Source organism: Pteronotus mesoamericanus, unplaced genomic scaffold (genome assembly GCF_021234165.1).
Source record: "Pteronotus mesoamericanus isolate MK-2021 breed Mesoamerican mustached bat unplaced genomic scaffold, CSHL_Meso_final contig_228, whole genome shotgun sequence".
Taxonomy (NCBI): Eukaryota; Metazoa; Chordata; class Mammalia; order Chiroptera; family Mormoopidae; genus Pteronotus; species Pteronotus mesoamericanus.
The window spans coordinates 1998344-2020320 of record NW_026555095.1 but is presented as its reverse complement, the minus strand read 5'-3'; positions in this window follow the sequence as shown (position 1 = coordinate 2020320).

Here is a 21977-nt window from a genome sequence, read left to right as displayed (position 1 = left end):
CTCTCATTTATCTCTAGATCATGTTTTTTTTTTTCCTCCTGTTAAAAGAAGCTTTGTATAATTACTATAGATTCATATATGTATATGTTTCTTCTGGGCACTAAAGCTATTCGTGATTTGGAGATACAAAACTATCCAAAATGTTCTTCTTCCTTAAAACTCTTAGGGAACAGCCAACATGAGTAGCAATGAAGAAGAGGAACAGACAGGACTTTGGACCCTTTGGACTCCATTTTCAACAATAAAAGCATATCTGTTTTTATCTGCTTGATATGCCATGACATCAGTTTGTGAGCCAAAACATACATACACACACACACACACACACACACTCCAAAATCACTAATCTAGAGAAAAGGTTCTGGAATCTGGGTCCCAAAAGTTATGCTGTATCCTGTACTCATCTGGTACCACCATGGTAATCTTAAACAAGTGGCTTACCGTTGCTGAAAATCTGGTTCCTAAACTGTAGACCAGAAAATAGCTCTGCCTTGCCTCTCTTGCAGAGAATGTGAGGATGCAGAGATATAATGTGTTTCAAAGTAGACTGCAGCATTCATAAAGGAGTAAGGTTTTCTAGAGGGATGCCGTAGAATGGGCAAGCCTACCAGCACTCCCAGAGGGAACATAGTTCAGATATTCAAAGGGTCTGAGCTCGAAAGGAGAACTAAAAATGTCAGGAGGCAGCTGATATAATGAGAAAATGAGCATAGTGAAGGCCTTTAAATTCAGTAAGATCAAATATGAGAGATAATGGAAGTGTGTGTGAAAGACATGGAAGGTTCCCTTGAAATTCTCTGGAGACTGTAGTCAAAAAGTGGAATATTGCAGATCAGTACTTCTGAGGAAGGAACCTAGGAGTGGATGGTGGTATTGAAGTGAAGAATGTAGAATTGTGGAAATGAAAGTATTGTAAATTATTGTACTGCAAGGATCATCCAAAAATGTATTTATCCCCTTAATGGATGTAGAGAAGAAAATAGTGAGTTTGATTTCAAGATCTTCAAAACCAGAGGAGAGCCATCAGGAGATTGATGCATGGCAGTACTGAGAAAGAGAGAAAGTAACATTGTCAGATGGCAAGAGCCTCAAAGGACGACCTTAAACAGGAGGATGGAAACAACAGCCTGATCCAGAGGATCATCCATCCCCACCCCATCTACGGTTCACAGACTCTCATGTAAAAGGTGAAGAGAAAATTTTTGCACCCAAACGAATGCCTAGATTCAAGCATGGAAATGCAGGTATGCAAAAAAATTCTGTTTAAGGGTTGGCAAAACAGGAGATTCAGTTTATACAGTTGCAAGGTTTTCAGAGGACCTAAGCAGAAAAGCTTGAATGAATTGTCATGAGGAAGTGCTGAGAGAGCTAGGTAAAGGCATAAAGAAAGCGGGGTGGGGGATGGATGAGAAGGGACTCTGACCAAGCTGGAAGGTTAAAAATATGCTTTGCTAGGAAGGTATGCTCACTTCTGGCTTAGGGGTTTCAATTTTGACACAGAATAAGGGCCCTAGATTCCATCTGCTCTTGTCTCAGAATGAAGATTTACAAAGGGGCAATCAAGGGCCCTATTTTTCTAGAAAGAAGCTGTCTAACACACATTAAAGAAATGCTTTTGCACCATTCAGGTGTCTAATTCAGAGATACTTTCTGATATGGATGATCTATACATTTCAATTTTATTCAAAGAAATCCAAATCACCCCCATTTTTTGTCTATCATATGTACACTAAGTACTAGTGCACGTGTAAATTCATCAGTTTTATCCATTCTAGCTTTGTTCTAAGGTTGTAATAAAATCCCTTTATCTTTTGAATACTGAAACTTGCATTTTAAGTTTTGATAGGTATTTTCAAATTGTCTTTTAAAGCTTCTGAAGCTCTATCCCTATCTCCTACCTGTATCACGTCACAGATTTCACCCAGAACAAAGTGCTGTGCAAATAAGAAATGCTATCTCTCACACTATTTTATCAGAAAGTGTTGACACACCCTGAAAAATGTCCAGGATATTTTACCTTCTTATAACAGAAAACATAATTCAATTTAAATGTTATCTGTATCTGGAAATCTATGTAAGGTGAATATTAAAGAAAAATCCTACTCTTCTATTGTGTTTAGAAATAACCTACCTCCAACAAACCTTTTGCGATGAAGGCTAATTCATCACAACCAATCAATAAACTTAATAAAAGTGAGGCATAAGTGTAGATTGAAGCTGATAAGGCAGTATGTGGCATATCCTGCAGACACTATTAGTAACTTACCCATATCTATCCTTTCATCCTCTTAACAAAATCTTGATAATGCTCAGGGTGGCTATTTGCCTGCCAAGGTAAAGTCTCTCTTTCCGTCTCTTTTGTGTGACCATATGACATAGTTCTAGGCACTGAGAAGGAAACATATCTGCTGTGGACTCTAGCAAGGCTTTCACTTGTGCTGATAGAAGGGATGGAAATCATTTGTGCTAACAACTCTCACTTGAACCCGTTCCTCCACCACTGCTATCATCTGCTTTGAATGTGAATATGATGTCTGAAAATATCATACCCAATGCTGTAAACTTGAAGGCAAATATCATAAAGGAAAGGCTTAAAGAACTGCAGCAATGTTAGCCTCAATATTCTACAGTGCAGACTTATTAAACTTTTTTTTAATTTTTTCAGTTACAGTTTACATTCAACATTATTTTTTGTATTACTTTCAGGTGTAGAGCATAGCATTTATACAATCATATATTTTACAAAGTATTACCTCTGATACTTCAGGTACACACATGGCCTCATACATAGTTATTACAATATTATTAACTATACCCCATGTGCTATAGTGTACTTCCCTGTGACTTAAAAATATATAGCTCTTGTTTTGTTTTGTTTTTTACCTACTATATTATTTTGGTTCTTCAAGCTGAAGACTATCTGGTGAGACACACACACACACACACACACACACACGTATATACGTAGTTATGATAAAGGTATTTTTAAAGTTGAATTCTAATGAACTATTACCAAAAAATTTTGAATGAACAATGTGGATTATTTTTTTTTGAGGACTGTTTGTAGTCTTTGTTTGGAAAGCAATATAACTAAAAGAAAAGAAGCTGAACTTTAAATCTGACATACCTAAATTAACATTTCATTCATGCCATTTTCTAGCTCTTTGGGTAGAAAAGAAATCCTGGTTTCTTCATGTATAATTTAATCATGATCATAAGAGCCTTATAGGCTTATTCTGAAGATTATGTGTGATGATCACATATTAGGTGATCAATGCTTGTGAAATTATCAATTTCATTCAAAATTGATCATTTTTGTGACAGGGCAAGCTTTGGTCTACCTTCCAAAAGATAATGCAATTTCACATTCTTTACTTTTTTAAGGCAAAGAAGAAAATAAGCAGATATAGAACTTTTAAATCTAAACTATATATTTTAGGAAGCAGTATAGGAACAACACTGATTCAAAGAGCCCTTAAGCCTTCTAGAGCTACAGCCCCATAAACTGAAAATTGATGTTCATCATGAAAGACCATGAGATCCTGCAAGATCCAGGCCTAGAGGATTAAACTAAGTTCACTCTATTGGACTTCCCAATGCAGGGCATATGAAAAAACAAACAGCATGGTTAACTACTTGCTATCTAGCACTCCTAAGAATAAGTATGATTCCTTTAAGGACAATAAAATGAATTTTTTTAAAGGGGGAGAAAGGGAGATGATGATTCACATGGCAAAAGGACAAATTCTATAATTATTTAAGGTTAGCAGTTCTTCTGGCTCATTTAAAATAAAAGTATATATTTTATGGTTGCTTTATAATTAAGTACCATGTTTGTAGGATCCTATTTATCTTGTTAGCTTTAGCAAATGTAATCACAAAAGTGATAATCAGTAATGAGGTTATTAAAATATTTCTTAAAGTGTGTTCTAAGAAACAAGTCCCCCAGGATGCTTTGGAAAAATTTCTCGTGGTTAAGTAAGTTTGGGTAATATTGTATAATGCACAGTCCTGTTGGAGACTAAAATAACACATTAATATATTACATATGCCAAGAAGCCTCACCTTTAAGGAAACTAACATTTACCTTAGCCCAAATCCAAGAACTGTTCCAAAATGTCTTTGACCATGAAAGCTATTCTTCTAGTAATACCTATTAACTTCTGACACAAAGAGTGTTGTTTGAAAAACACTTCAGAAACTGCTGAATCTCTAGTATAGAGTGCGGTGGCCATATAATATAATTATAGTGATCCCTATAAAAGCAGAGTGATGTGAAACATATTCTGCTGTCCATTTAGTCTGTCCATGCAGTCAGATGGATAATTAAGCTGAGATAGATGGCTCACTTGCAACCAGATTAAAGGGAGAGAGACTGTTGTTAGGTACTTTTTTGTTTTTTTGGTTTTTTGCCCTAGAGTTGTACCCTCTATTTGTTTTACAATGTTACTCACAGGAAAATGTTAGCATACATATTCAATAGTCCCCCATTATCCCTGGGGAATATGTTCCAAGACCCCCAAGGGATGTCTGAGACCACAGATAGTACTAAACCCTCTTTATGCTTTGTTTTTCTATACATATGGGGTGAGCAAAAGTAGGTTTATATTTGTTTGTATGGAAAATAATACAATAATTAATAAATAATATAAGGATGAACTGTTTCACATACAACTGTAAACCAACTTTGCCCAACACTGTATATACCTAAGATAAAGTTTAATTTATAAATTATGTACAGTAAGAGTTTAACAGCAATAACTGATAATAGAACAATTATGATAATATACTGTAAAAAAGACTATGTAAAAGTGGTCACTAGTTTCAGGGGATCCAATGCTAAAGTCTCTGCATGGGCTCAGTGTTTTCCAGCAAAACACATTACTATCAATCATGTTTTCTGTTCATGTCTTCCACACACAAATGTAATGACTTTTCCATCTTGACTAAGTACATATCATGCATTGTGGTTGTATCTTTAGCAGTTTGAGGTGTGACAGCAAAACTAGCATAAGTTCCTATTTTCTTATTTACAGTTTCATTGGTAGGAGTTGGTTCTTCCCATAGATTTTAGCCACCTTAACATATATTTTCTTTTTATTTCCTTGCTAAGTGGTAAACTATCACCTTTTCATTTAAAGGAAGCATTTTGCGGCTTCTGTTTGGCATACTCCAATCTCCAACATCACTGCTCTTGCACTTTAGGTCACTAATAAGTAGCGAAGGGTACTTGAGTACAAGATACTGCGGCAGCAGATCTGATCATTGAGGCGGCTGTTAAGTGGGCGGGGAGCCTCCAGAGGGGTTGTGTTGGGCAAAGTAATAATTCAAGTCCAGAGCAGGATGGACCAAGATTTCATCACACCCCTCAGAAGAGTGTGCAATTTCAAACTTCAGAATCATTTGTTTCTGAAATTTCCATTTAATATCTTCAGACCACTGTTGACCGGAAAAGAGGAATGTGGGTGGGGGGACACTACTGTATATGTATGCACATAAACAATTTAGGGTAAAAGCAAACAGTCTGCACTATATTGGTTTAAATTTTTTGAGAATCGTCTCTCTACAAAGAGTTCTGTTGATAAAAGTATATAACACATATGGCTTTGGTGGTGGCTTTGGTGTGGAAGAGGAAGGTGGTGATAAGCAATTTTCTAAAACATGTTACTCCCAAAATATAACATCCTTTCAAATGAATAAAAAACACCACGATGGAAACTTTAGCATAATCTGAAGTGACTGTGTGTGATTTCAATTATTCTTTGAATCCATGTTTCATCTGATATTTTGCAAAGTAAAGCATGGTAGAGGGAGATGATATAGATGACGATTTTACTCAAATGGGAATTGCTAAGTAAATTCTGCTGTGGAAAACCAGCTATAACACTGTTCAACATAAGATTTTTCTTCCATCATTTTACATTACATAATAATAATGTATGCATTATCTACTATAGGCCAAAGCAAGCTGGAGAGAAAATTTTTCCTTTTTTCTTTTTTTAAAGGAAGGATTATCATTTTTTTCTTGGGAGTTTGTAATCTAATTGGAAAGATATACACCCATAAAACAGGTAACAACACAAAGGAGATATGTGTCATGATAAATGACGAGTGATCAAGGTAGCAGGTGCTCTGAGGAGAGCAGAGAAGAAGAAATCAACTTTCTCTATTTTCATAGATATAAAACATCCTAAATTATAAAACCAACCTGACTTAAGTGTATTTAACTTGCTGTTTTGATTTTGCATGTGTAAGCCTTTATAGAATTGGGAATCTTCTCACCAGGTAACCAGAGAGAATAAAACAGGCAGTTTTGTCCGTGCCATCTGCCACTGACTCCTGTGGCAAATCAGGTGACTGACTATATTGGTATTTGCTACCCAATTTGTATTTGTATTAGGGCTGAATATATTGAGATTCTCAGATGCAAGAAACTGTGAAAATACCTGGTCTCATTATCTAAACTTTCAGTCTGAGGTTTAGTCATCCCTGAACAATCATGGCCCGGCACTGAAAGTAAAGATGTATCTACATAAGCACAAATTGTAACAATAACACTTTGCATTTCTGAAACATCTTCTATTGAAATAGCTCATTCTCAGCACTGCTTACAAGCATTAATTTCACCTCACAAGAGAAAGATAATTTGCATGAAATAGGTTAACTCTCTGGCTTGAGATGGCACCATTCCCAAAGTCAGTAAAAAGTATGGGCTTTCACTGTCCTGGTCTGCTGATCTGGCACAGGCAGGAACTACTTGAATTCCTTTCAAAAAGTTCCTTTTAAATACTAATTGACATGCTATCCTATAGGTTATAATATGGCATCCATACTGACGTAGAAAAACAATTTTTAAAAATTATTTTTTTCTGTGACTCTATCATTGTTACTACTATCATTCACAATCTTTTCCCAGAAAAATTTTTTTCATGTGTGTGCATCCACTGATATGAGAATGATTATATTAAAGTAATAATGTTCATATATTTTAAAAAGTTCAATAATAGGAAGAAAACAAACATGAGGAAGATCTGAGACCTCACAGGTAGATTTACTCATTAAAATTTGACCTCCAGGTTGTTAAATGAAATCAATGACTCATCAGCATATCGTAGATTAAAATAGGAACAATGGTGGGTCAGACAAGAATTTAGTTACATTTCACCTCACCAATATCCCTAATGGAAGCTAAGGGAATTAAAAATTAGAATGTCCTGAAGCAGACAGAAAAGTGTAGTTCTGTGAGAGGGAACAGCAAAGAGTGAGCCTGACAATTACTCTCAGTATTTGGAAAACTTAATTATTCACCTTTCTATTCAAGTAAATAAATAACTATGGAGCATTTTCCATAATCAAGATGCAATTCTAGATGTAAAGACAGAAGTCCTTACAAAGGACATAAATGTTTAAACCAAAAAATAAGAGGTGTATAAATACATTCATTCATTTAATATATTCAGAGCACCTATGATAGGTGTGGCCAGAGGTTCTTAAAAATGCCGATGCTTTGGAGGACTTCGGGATTTAGCTGGGGTGGTTTTGATTGTCATAACAACTAGGGGAGGCCCTCGTATGTGTTGGACAGTATCCAGAAGTACCAGACATTCAGGACAGTCTCAACAAAAAATAACTGTCCCAATTTTGCCTGAATTTTAAATATCCCACTGCACATTAATAAGTATGAAAAACTGGTTTATAATTATTTGAGGTTAGGCCCTATCTATATATTGTATATTCTGTACAAAGAACACTGTACACAGTTTTAATAAATAGTGAATTCTCTGAGTACAAATATTATGTTAATACAAGAAATGTTTTACACTATCTGGTAGAAAATTTAACAATATGTGGTCACTGTTTAGGAAAATCACATCATCAATGGATATACTGTGACCCTGAGTCAATAAAATAACATGCCACAAGCATTCTTTGACATGTGCCATGACCATGGCCAAATGATGTCATGCAGAGCATACATGCATGCACCTGCTGACTGCACTACATCTTCTCATGAAGACTTGCCTGGGCATTTATATTTTAAAATACATGATATTTTATTGCAATTACTTTGCCTTTATATATTCTTGTTATTATAATCAGTCATTATGTTAGTTGTTAAAAAATTAAGTGGTTATATTATATACTAATTTTCAATTCAGATAATAAATGTATATTACATATTAGTTATTAAAATGTGTCACATATCATTTGATATAAACAGTATTTTATATTATTATGTTATAATATATGCTGTGCACTAGAAGTAAGAGTGGAAGGGAGTGGTACTGGCCTCACAGTCCCAACATTCTGGTAAAAAATCAAAAATAAAAAACAGGTGTTAAACCAATAAGCACACAGATAAACGTGAAATCACCAACACTCCTAAATGTTACAAAGGAAACAAACACCATGAGATGATAGAAAACAGCACAGAAGGATGTAATTTAAACGGTATAGGGTCAGGAATGGTTCTCTAACCAAAGAGAAAGACCTACAAGATAGCAGAAGGTACCATATGAAGAGGCGTGGGGGCTCCCTTAGCAGAGAGAAGAGCATGTGCAAGCAATACAATCATGGTGTATAAAAGAACAAAGGAGTTTAACCAGGTTGAAGAATTAGGAAACAGATGCAGGACTAAGGGGCTTTCCCATGTTCCCCATTCTTCCCTGTATAATTTGTCCACCTCCCTAAACAGATTTCCCTTTAAAAGGGATTCACATTTCCACTCAGGATTTATTTAATGCACCCCAAGTTTCTCTGAGGAGGAAGAAATAAAAAAAGTGTCACCAGACTGTATGTACCTTGCTTAAATGCCTTCAGATAGATTAAACTATTCCAATAATTTCTCTGGGTGAATGCCATTTGAACTGACAAATTGGGATTTCTATTCTATACTCCACATTTAGCACGGTCTTGCCCAAATGCTGAAACAAATAGCTTCTTGCCTAAGGGTATGAAAATAACAAAGTCAAGCAATACATACCCAGGGCTCCCCTTGGATCACTTGATCAAAGAAAATATTAAGTAATGCTGCTTTCATAACTACCATTGTGGGGACACTTCAGTGTGGAATGAGAGAGTACAAGGATAATGTCTATTCTCATAATGCAATGCAATAGAGAAAATACACTGAGGAGGATTTGTCTCCTAAGCCGCAAGTATACAGGAGGTGACTCCAATGAAACACCACAAGGCTTCTTCAATACAAATGCTTACATCAAGTTCTTGAGGCCAGTTATCTTCCCCTCTTGCAATCTCTCAACCACTTGGGGTAGAGGCATAGGAAAAATGTAGTCAATTGAAAACGTGTCTTATGTTCATTAGATTGCACATATAAGTGAGATCATATGGTATTTGTGTTTCTCTGACTAGCTTATTTCACTTAGCATCATAATCTCCAGGTTCATCCATGTTGTCAGATAAGACAATATCTTCTTTTTTACAGCCAAGCAGTATTTCATTATATACTGTACCACCTCTATTTTATCCAGTCATCTACTGATGGGCACTTGGGCTGTTTCTAGATCTTGGCTATCATAAATAATGTTGCTATTAACATAGGGGTGCACATACTCTTTCGAATTAGTGTCTTGGGATACTTCGGCTACATTCCCAGAAGTGGGATCACTGGGTAAGTGGCAGTTCCATTTTTAATTTTTTGAGGAAACTCCATACTGTTTTCCACAGTGCCTGTATCAGTCCACATGGACAAAATAAACTGATGAACAAAATAGAAACAGAGGCATGGATTCATGAAATAGACTGACAGCTGTCGGGGGGTAGGGGTAGGGGGAAGGCCTGATTGAAAGAAGATGAAAAAATTAACCAAAAAATATATATATAAATACATATTTTAATCACGTAGACACAGACAATAGAATAATGTGGTGATAGCCAGAGGGAAAAGGGGGATGGGGGTCGTTAGAGGTAGGCAAATAGAGATTAATGGGGACAGAAAGAGACTTTGCTTTGGGTAATGGTTGTACAATGCAGTGTGCAGATAATGTTTTGTTGAGTTGTACACTTGAAATTTGTGTGGTTTTATGCACCAATGTCCCCCTAATAAATTCAATTAAAAATCAAGAAAACCTGTCTATGAACCTCCTTCCTAACTACGAAGTAATTCAGAAAAACTTGGAGAAGTGTATGTCTCAGGGTCCCATCCGATATCTTTTACCCCCGTCTTTACCACTTTCATTTTATTTTTTGCAGAACCAGAGAAAATGCATCCCTTTCTGATTCCGGGTTGGAAAGACTCATTAGAGAAAGATTGGGCCAGCTCTAACTATTTGACATAGTCTAATTGTGACAGGTGGGCTATTGCCTATACCCCTTTCCCTGCCATCATCCTCCTTTTATTAGTCAGTTGATCATATTCTAGGTCTCCTAATATGTCAGGAAAACAAGAATTTTAGCCTTTACCTATTACTTTGGAAAGTCTGTAAATCTTTGCCTCAAAAATAAATCCTATGAGACATGGAATTGCTATTACATATTCCAACTTGGAGAAAAGCTTAATGGTTGATTTAAAACAATAGTCTTGAGTTTTATATAATATAGGTCTGAAAATTTTTCAACTAGATTAGAATTCTAGGTCATGCATGTTTTGAAATATTCAAGAATAAAAAAATCCTTCTATTTCAATAGAATCTCCATATGATACATATTATTGTTTATTGTTAATCTATTACAGTTGCCTGAATTTTCCTCCATTACTCTCCCCACCCCACCCACACTCCACTCCCATGGTCAACCCAACCCTGTTGTCCATGTCCATTGGTCAATTATACCTGTCCCTTGAGAAGGTCCTTCCCCTTCTTTCCCTCCTTATCTCCCTCCCCTTGCCCCTCTGGTCAGTCAGTGTGTTTCTTGCACCCATGCCTCTGATTCTATTTCGCTCATTTGTTTTGTTCATTAGGCTCCTCTTATAGGTGAGATCATATGATATTTGTCTTTCGCTGTCTGGCTCATTTCACTTATACAATACTCTCCAGGTCCACTCATGCTGTTGCAAATGGTGGGAGTTCCTTCTTTCTTTCTGCTGCATTGTATTCCATTGTGAAAATATACCAGGTTTTTGATCCACTCATTTACTGATGGGCATGTAGGCTGTTTCCAGCACTTGGCTATTGTAAATAACTCTGGTATGTACATAGGGGTGCATAGGTTCTTTTGAATTGGTGTTTCAGGATACTTAGGGTATAATCCCAGCAGTGGAATTTCTAGGTCAAAAGACTGTTCTATTTTTAGTTTTTGAGGGAAACTCCACACTGATTCGACAGTGGTTGCACCAGTCTGCATACCCACCAATATTGCACTAGGGTTCCCTTTTTTCCACATCTTCACCAGCACTAGTTGTTTGCTGATTTGTTTATGATGGCTACTCTGACTGGTGTGAAGTTGTATCTCATTGTGGTTTTAATTTGCAACTCTCTGATGTCTAGCAATGTTGAGCATTCATTCATATGCCTATGGGCGCTCTATGTCCTCTTTGGAGAATTCTGTTTAGGTCCTTTGCCAATTTTTTAATTGGATTGTTGGTCTTCTTAGTGTTGAGTCATGTGAGTTCTTTACATATTTTGGAGATCAAACCCTTGTCTGAGGTATCATTGGCAAATATGTTTTCCCATACAGTTGGTTCCCTTTTCATTTTGATGTTTCTTTAGCTGTGCAGAAGCTTTTTAATTTGATGTAGTGTCATTTGTTTAGTATTTCCTTTATTTCCCTTGCCCTATAGGATGTATCTGTGAAAATACAATGCAGGAGATATCTGAAATTTGTTTGCCTATGTTTTCCTCTAGGACTTTTATAGTGTCACAACTTATGTTTAACTCTTTTATCCATTTTGAGTTTATTCAGGTATATGGTACACATTGGTGGTCTAGTTTTATTTTTTTTCCAGATATCAATCCAGTTCTCCCAACACCATTTTTGAAGAGGCTATTTTTACTCCATTTTATGCTCCTGCACTCTTTGTCAAATATTAATTGACCATAGAGGCACGGGTTTATTTCTGGGCTCTCTATTCTATTCCATTGATCTATGTGTCTGTTCTTATGCCAGTACCAAACAGTTTTGATTACAGTGGTCTTGTAGTATAATTTAATATCAAGTATTGTGATCTCTTCTTTGTTCTTCTTTCTCAAAATTGCTGAATCTATGCAAGGTTGTTTTTAGTTCCATATACATTTCTGGAATATATGTTCTGCATCTGTGAAATGTGTCATTGCTATTTTAATAGCGATTGCACTGAATCCATAAATTGCTTTGGGTAGTATGAGCGTTTTAATGTTATAATTTTTACCAATCTATGAACACAGTATATGCTTCAATTTATCTGTATCTTCCTTAATTTTTTTCTTCAGTGTTCTGTAGTTTTCCAAGGACAGGAAACTTGATTAAGTTTATTCCTAGTACTTTATTTAATTTTTGTTGCTATAGTAAATGGGGTTTTTCCTAGTTTCTGCATCTGATATTTCATAGTTGGTGTATAAAAATATCTTTGATTTCTGAATATTGCCTTTTATTCTGCTATTTTGCTAAATTAACTTATTAATTCAAACAGTTTTTTGGTAGAGCCTACAGGGTTTTCTATATACACTATGATGTATTCTGCAAATAATGACTATTTTACTTCCTCCTTTCCAATTTGGATGCCTTTTCTTTTTCTTTTCTGATTGCGTCAGCTAGAATTTCCAATGCTATGTTAAATAAAAGTGGTAAAAGTGGACATCCTTGCCTTGTCCTCAACCTTAGGGGGATAGCTTCTTGTTTTTGCCTATTGGGTATGATGTTGGCTGCAGGCTTCTCATATAGGGTCTTTATTGTGTTGAGGTATGCTCCCTCTATTCCCACTTTGCTGACTGGTTTTATGATAAATGGGTTCTGTCTTAAAAGATTTTTCAGCATCTATTGACATTATTATGTGATTTTGTCTTTCCTTTTGTTTATGAGAAATATTATGTTTCTTGATTTGCGAATATTGAACCATCCCTGCATCCATGGGATGAATCCCACTTGATCATGGTATATGATCTTTTTAATGTATTGTTGGATCTGGTTTGCCAATATCTTGTTGAGGATTTTAGCAGCAATGTTCATCAGCGATATTGGTCTGTAGTTTTTTTCCTTTGCTGCGCCTCTACCTGGTTTTGGAATTAGGGTGATACTGGTTTCATAAAGAGTCTGAGAATCTTCCCTCTTCTTGAATTTTTTGGAATAGTTTGAGAATTATAGGAGTTAGATCTTCCCTAAATGTTTGGAAAAATTCACCTGTGAACTGTCCAGCCCAGGGCTTTTGTGTGCTGGAAGTTTTTTGATTACTGCTTCAATTTCTCTAGTTGGTATTCTGTCTATTCAGGTCTTCTGCTTTTTTCTTGATTCACTTTGGGAAGATTATATGTTTCTAGATACTTGTCCTTGTCACCCAGGTTGTCAAATTTCTTGGCATGTAGTTGTTCGTAGTAATTTCTTACAATCCTTTGTATTTCTGTGTTATTGATTATAATTGCTCCTTTTTCATTTCTGATTTTATTTATTTGGGGCCTCTTTTTTTTCTTGATGTGTCTAGTTAAAGGCTTGTGAATTTTGCTTACCTTTTCAAAGAACCAGATCCTGGATTTATTGATCCTTTGGATTGTTCTGTTAGTTTCTCTGTCATTTAATTCTGCTCTTGTCTTGATTATTACTTTCCTTCTACTCACTCTGTACTTTGTTGTTCTTCCTCTAGTTCTTGTTTCTACATTGAGTTAGGTTGCTTGAGATTTTTAAATCTTTTTTAGGAAGGCCAGTATTGCTACGAATTTCCCTGTCAGGACTATTTTCACTATGTTCCATAATTTTTGGATTGTTGTGTGTTCATTTTCATTGTTTCCAGAAACTTTTTGATTACTTCCTGATCTCATTGTTAACCCATTCATTATTTATTAACATGTTATTCACTCTCCATGGATTTGAATGTTTTTAAGTTTTTACTTTGAGGTTGGTTTCTAGCTATAAGCTATTGTGATCCAAGAAGATGCTTGATGTGATTTCAATATTCTTCAATTTGTTGAAGCTTTTTTTGTGTCCTACCACATAGTCCATCTATGAAAATATTCCATGTGCATTTGAAAAGAATGAATATTTTGATTTTGGGGGTTCTGTATATATCAATTAAATTCATTTGATCTAGAGTATTGTTCAATACCACAACATCCTTGTTGATACTTTGCCCAGAAGATCTATCCATTTTTGACAGTGGGGTGTTAAAATCCCCTGCTATGCATGTGTTGCTGTCGATATCTTTCTTGAAGTCCTCCAAGATTTTAATTATATATTTGGGTGCTCCTATGTTGAGTACATATATGTTTACAAGGGTTATATCTTCCTGATGGATTAATCCCATATATGGGATTATTCCCATATATTATGAAGATATAACCTTCATAATTATTACAAAATGTCTTCTTTGTCTCTTTTTATAACCTTTGTTTTGAACTCTATTTTGTTTGACAGAAGTATTGCTACCCCAGTCTTTTTTTGTTTTTCATATCCATTTGCTTCAAATATTTTTTTCCATCCCTTCACTTTCAGTCTGTGTAGATCTTTGTCCTGAGGTCAGTCTTTTGTAGACAGCATACATGTGGGTCCTGTTTTCTTATCCATTCAGCTACCCTATGTCTTTTGATGGGACCATTTAATCCATGTATATTTAAGGTTATTATTGATAGGTACATATTCATTGTGATTTTTCCCTTTATATCTGTGTTTTTCTCTTTTTCTCTTTTTCTTCATCTTCTTAAGGCATCTTCATCTTCATAATCTCTTGCAATGCTGGTTTGGTGGAGATGTATTCTTTTAGACTTTTTGTTTGTTTGGGAGACTCCTTATTTCACCTTCCAATTTAAGTGAGAGCCCTGCTAGGGGAGAGTAGTCTTGGTGTAGGCCTTTGATTTTCATTACTTAGAATATTTCTTGCCATTCCTTTCTGGCTTGTGGTGTTTCTATTGCTAGCTTTATTGGAGCTCCCTTGTATATTACAAGCTATTTCTCCCATGCTGCCTTTAAGATTCTCTCCTTGTCCTTAAATTTTGTCATTTTAATTATGATGTTTCTTGGAGTGGGCTTCTTTGGATTCATCTTGATGGGGACACTCTGTGCTTCCTGAACTAGCATGACATTTTCTCTCATCAAAATAGGAAAGTTTTCTGTTATTACCTTTTCAAACAGGTTCTCTGTCCCTTGTTCCTCTTCTTCTCTTTGTGGAATCCCTATGATGCATATGATATTACATTTCATGTTGTCCTGCAGCTCTCTAAACCCTCTTCATTCTTTTTGAGCCCTTTCTCATTTTGTTGCTTTGGGAATTTTTTTTTCTACCTTGTCCTTCAGCTCACTGATTCCATCCTCTGTTTCAACTAGCCTGCTTTTAATTCCTTCTACTGTGTTCTTCATTTCAGATACTGTATTCATTTCCTCCTGGTTCTTATTGATAGTGTCTATGTCCTTTTTCTTGCTGGTGTATTTGCAGTAAGTTCCTTGTAGCTTCCCTGGAGTTCTTTGTAGCTCTCACTGAGCTCATTAAGCTTCCTTATAACCATTATTTTGAACTCAGTATCTGAAAGTTTGCTTTTCTCTATTTCATGTAGCGGTCTTTCTAGGGGTTCCTCCTTTCCTTTCAATTGGGGGTTGTTTCTATGTCTTCCCATTTTAGTGACTCTTTTTGTTTCTACTCCTTACATCGATCTGCTTTGATTCCCTGTCTTCCTGGTGTGACCTTCTGTGGCAGGAGACCAGTGGGATTCAGTGATGCAGCCTGCTCATTCTCATGAACTTGATGCTCCTGGGTTGTCCTTTACACTGTTTATGTGGGCTCTGTTTGTAACTGGTTTTTGATTATTGTTAGGTCATTCTTTGGTGGGTCTTTCACCCCAGCTGGCTGGCTGAGAGTCACAATGCCCACCATGTCTTGTATGCCACTGTACAGGTCCTGCCAGAACAAAACCAAACAGCCCAGGAAACAAGCACACACCCAGAAAAATAACCCTCACCCACAATTACACTATCAACAATAAATGAGCCAATATTAATAAAGGTGTAAAGAGATTAAGATTATTATAAGAAAGGAAAATGAATATGAGATGACTACCTGAAAATAAAGTGATTTTGAGAGGGTAGAGGGAGAAGCAAAAATAAGAATATGGAATAGAGAAAAGACAAAGAGAGAAAGTAAAGTCTACTTCGTAAATAAAAAACGGAGGGAATAAGGTGGTATGGATTAAGAGAAGGGAAGCATATAGTATTAGAACTAAACAAATTAAAAAAACATATAGTGAGAGTAAAAATAGGAACCAAATTGGAGAAAAAGATCCACCATAGCACTATCAACAACAAATGACCAAAGTTTAATATACTTAGGATGCAAACAAGAGGGAAAAAAGATAGAAAGTGTTAGCAGACAAAAACCCCACTGGTTTTCCTAGATGGGTATCATTTGGATTACTTTCTGGCTCTAATGCAATACGCCAGGGGGCCCAGCTTGGGGTTTAGACCCCACGCTTCTTAGTGGGATACTGCTGGCTGCTGAAATTTCCATCCAGCACATCAGCTACCACCTGTGGGAGCCCAGCTAGCACTCTCATGTCTCCTACATGTTGGATGACTATACCAGTCATGTTGGTTTCTTCTGTCTGTCTGTGGTTATTGGGCTTCTCTCCAGCTATTGTTCAATTGGTTATTCCAGATGACTTCTCTACAATTTAGTTGTAATTCCAGATTGGTACTGGTATGAGGTTAGTGCAGCTTCCTCTTAGTCTTCCACCATGTTGGATCCTCTAAGATACATATTCTTTTTTTCCTGAAATTGTGTTACCTTGTGTTGAATATTTGTAAAATGAGAAGTGTAAACTCTAAAGCTCTAGTCTATAATCTCAATGTGGGATACTGCCATATCAATAAAATTGCCCACAGATACCTATATATTGGGAGAGGTAAATTATATTAAACTTTAAGAGGGTCTAAGATCTGTTAAATTGACTGTAAAGACAGATGTGTGAATCTGCATGTGACATGCCAGGGTCAGCCTACTGCTGCTTGGGAAGCCTCTGGGCTGGAAGCTTCTATCTCTCTATTGAATCTTGATATGATTTGTAAATCCTAGATTGTAATGTATGTAGACACTGTCTCTTAGTTGGGAAGTCTACATTTGGATTCTAGGTGTTATCTCTGGTGACATGGAAATCGGAATGCAGAGTTTAGGATTAAGGGGAGATGATGTGGTCCACAGGGTGATAATGAATACAAGCCAAGTGTGAAGGGTGCTCATGCTTCATGTTAACAGAACCTCCAAACCCACACTGGCCAAACCTAGAGGGAACTTTTGGCACTAGCTCAAGACAGTTATGTCTGAGTAGCCAACAGTGCAGGCATATCCATAAGTCTAAATAAAATTAAAAAGAAGTTGCTTAAAGTTTTCCAAAATGTCACTCAAATGTCCATACAATTCATGTCTAAATACAAGTATGCTAAAAACCTTTGTTAATGTATACCATAAAAATCCACCAGCCTACCATCTCTTTGGTCACACTATACTCTGAATTTTAATACAAAGCCCACAAATTTGCTTTAGATTGTCCTACATTTTTTACAAACTTTAGGATTAACCTTATGAGATCTGAAATAATAAGGCATGGCTTTAAGTAAGAACCTTGCCCAGCACCTCATATTTGCAAAAGCCACTGAAGTCAGAGTCAAAAAGAAGAGTAAAACTGCTCTAACTGCTAGGATGCTTCAACAAGATAATATAACACCTACTAGTGTGAGTATTCCAACATGTTTTTCCTTCTATATTTAATGTTTTCAAAACGAAATAAGTGAAAATTTATTTCCAAAGTTTCTTACTAAGATGGACATATGTGCAGCTGTTTATGTATTTCTAAAAAGATACAGTAAAAAATGATCAGTGACCCCTTTCTGAGAAAACAAAGTACATTTTGGTTACTTAACAATAGAAACAAGTGAGAAAAATATCTGAAGATCTTCATCTTCATATTAAACCCAGATTCATTAATTCCTAAATAAGTAAAATAGACTTCCACAGGCATTTCTAAGGATAACATGGCTTGCTTTTGTGGAATGGATGGAGCCTTGTTTACAGACCAATTTTATCCACTATTTTCAGTGATCATCCTGGGAAATCACAAAAGAAGCTTGAAAAGTTTTTAAATACATTCTGGTGTACTGATATACTATCCCTGTTCAAGAGATGGTAACTGTGTTCAGAGGTCCTGGTTGCAGTCATTCAGGAATTGCTGTATGCCAATCATTCTGCCCTTCGAGCAACCACACTGTTAAGATATGCAGCAGATCATGGGGCCTCAGCACAGCCTGCACAATTGTCAGGGCTGACAGCTGGAGGCACTTGTGTCTGTAGGAAATCTAGCAAAAGAGACACTCTGTGAAGTGTACACATTGAAAATATCCTGAATCCAACTTTAGACTAGGGACAGTTACCATTAATTTAGAAAACCAAATAAAGAAAACGTGCACACATTTTAGGGAAGCAACTGGACACTATGGATCAGTAATTTACAAATACACAATTTAGCAATGGTTAATGATTTACCTCAGTGATGTTTCTCTAGTTCTACAGCAAGTAAAATATTTCCTGCTTCTAGAACATATTTATCAGGATCATCGCTTAGAGAACTAAGAACCATATTAATGAGTTCCCAGCATAGATATTCCAAAAACATCCAAGTTCTCAGTCCTGATCTTCAGCTCACAGTCTGAAGAAAGAACAGAGGGAAACCAGTGGGAAGTGCCTCCATGGCTCATGTGTATGTGTGCTCAGAGGTAGCAAACATGAGCAAGAGGGAAAACACACAAAGCAAGGATGAAGCTGAGTAACATGGCTCTTGAAAAAAAAAATGTAACAATGAATATCTGCTTTAGAAACTGAGTTATGGTGGCCTGTTTGCTTGTTTAGCAAATACAGAATGTATGATGTGAAAGAAAAATGAAGCAAGAACAAGCCAACATATATTCATATCTTCTTTGCCACCTGCTTTTATATCCCTTCCTCCACACATCAACACTGAAGGTGCTGGAGGGAAGGTATCAGCAGGCCCTCCTGATGAAACAAGGGATCTTAAGATTTAAGTAATTTGGTGAAAGACCACACCTGGAGAACAGTTTCTCAAAGATACAGACTTCGAAGTCAACTCTTTTTGAAAATTAAATTCACTGGGGTGACACTGGTTAATAAAATTACATAGGTTTCAGGCATACACTTCTATAATACACCATCTCTATATTATATTGTATATTTACCAAGTATCCTTCATCACCAATTATCACCCTTTTATCCTCTTCTACCTCCCTTCAGACCCCTTCCCTCTGGCAATCACTATACTGTTCTGTTGTTTGAGTCCATGAATCTCTTTTTTTTCTTTGCTTAATCCATTCATCTTTTTCACCCAGCCCCCAACTCCCTCCCCTCTGACAGCCATCAGTCTGTTCTCTGTATCCATGAGCCTGTCTCCACTTTGTTAGTTTATTTTGTTCATTAGATTCCACGTATAAGTGAAATCATATGGTACTTGTCTTTCTGTGATGGGCTTATTTTACTTCGCATAATGATCTACAGGCCCATCCTTGCTGTTGCAAAAGGTGAGTGCCTCCTTTTTTATACCCACATAGTATTCAACTGCATAAATGCTCCATAGCTTTTTTATCCACTCAGCTACTGATGGGCACTCGGACTGCTTCCAAATCTTGACCATTGTAAATAATGCTTCAATAAGCTTAGGGGTACGTATATTCCTTTGAATTAGTGTTTTGGTTTCTTTGAATATATTCCCAGATGTGGAATTGCTGGGTAATAAGGCAGTTCCATTCTTAACTTTCTGAGGAAACTCCATACTTCTTTCCACAGTGGCTGCACCAATCTGCATTCCCAACATTGCACAACAATTCCATTTTTCCCACATCCTCTCCTTGTTGTGTGTTGATTTATTAGATAGGCATTCTGACAGGCATGATGTGACACTGTGGTTTTAATTTGCATTTATCTGATGATTAGTTATGTTGAGCATCCTTTCACATGTCTATTGGCCATCAATATGTCCTCTTTGGGAGAGTATCTATTCATGCCCTTCACCCGTTTCTTAATCGGACTGTTGGTTTTTTGGTGTTGAATTTTATAAGCTCCTTCTAAATTTTGGGTATTAAGCCCTTATCAGATGTATTGACAAACATGTTTCTTTGCTGTGCAAAATCTTTTTAGTTTAATGTAGTTCCATTTTTTTCCCTTGCCCAAAGTGAGATAACAGAAAAAATACTGTTACAAGATATGTCCAAGATTTTACTGCCTATGTTTTCTTCTAGATTTTTATGGTATTGAGTCTAATCTAATCTATTTTGAGTTTATTCTTGTGTATGGTGTGGGAAGGTGGTCTAGCTTCATTTTTTTGTGTGTGTCCATATCTGTTCAACTTTCCCAATACTATCTATTGAATAGACTATCTTTACCCCACTGTATATTTTTAACTCCTTTGACAAATATTAAATCAACTCTTACACATGCTCCCTTCCTCCTTCCATACCACGCTTCCCCTGCACAGTACTGGTGATAGCAGCAATTCTTGTTGGCATTCATCACTGGCAGATGAAGCAACTGTTTAAGTCTGGAACCACCTTTCGTGTTTTTCTCCTTGTCCCCAATTTCCTTCTCTTACAACAATGGCCAAGTCACTACTGTGAAATGCCAATCAGATACAATCCCATATAATCCAGAAATTGAGACGATCTACCCATATACCCGACTAGTCACCAGAAGACTAGGATTTGTGGCAGGTTTCCAGATTATCAGTACATTATTTTTTTTTCACATCTCAAATTAAAGAGGATCTGAAGCAAGTATAGCTACATGCTCTGTCTGGAAAGACATGTGTGGCAGCACTGAAGAGCTGGGCAGGGCAATTGCTTTGATTTTATATTGTCCACATTAGGAAAATAATGAGACAGAAAATGTAATATTTTTGCTTAAGTGTACCCAGTGAATAAATTGGTGGCAGATGGCCCCCAAATCCATGCTTAAACCATTACACTACTGTATGATGGTATGAACACAAAAATATTTACTTTAATCCTCACTAATTTACTAAGCTTATTTAATTTTCTTTAATAGTAAAATCTAATTCATTTAAGATTGCTACTGTCTATATTTATATTTTAAGTCTATTCATTTTTTTCTGTTTTTATTATGGAGTTTGAATATGGATAATATTCAAGTGGTTTATTCTTTAATTCTGAATGATTTAATATAAAGTATTCTTCCTACTTTGACTTTTTTTCCTATTTTTATTGCTTTGGAAATCTTTCCATTCATAAAGGCCAATATTTTTCTCATGATTTTTATTTGTTGATTTTAGAGAGAAAGAGGAAAAGACAGAGAGAAAGAGATTGATTTGTTCCATTTATTTATGCATTCATTGGTTGATTCTTGTATGTTCCTTGACCAGGAATCAAACCTGCAATTTTGGCACATTGAGGATGTTCTAACCTACTGAGCAACCCAGCCAAGAATTATATTATCCCTTCACGTTTTTCACCTAGCCCTGCAAACCCCATCCCTTATGATAGCTGTCAGTCTGTTCTCTATGAGTTTCTTTCTATTTTGTTTATTAGCTTATTTTACTCATTTGACTCTGCATGAGTGAAATCATATTGTAAATGACTATCGGACTGTCCTACTTCACTTAATAGAATGCTCCTCAGATCCATTCATGTTGTCACAAAGGGTAAGATTACCTTCTTTTTTAAGACTGAGTAGTATTCCATTATGTAAATGTACCACAGTATTTTTATCCATTTATTCATTAATGGACACTTGGGCTGCTTCCAAATCTTGGCTATTGTAAATAAATAACACTGTGTTGAACATAGGGGTGCATAGATTCTTTCAAATTTGTGTTTTGGATTTATTCGTAAAAGTT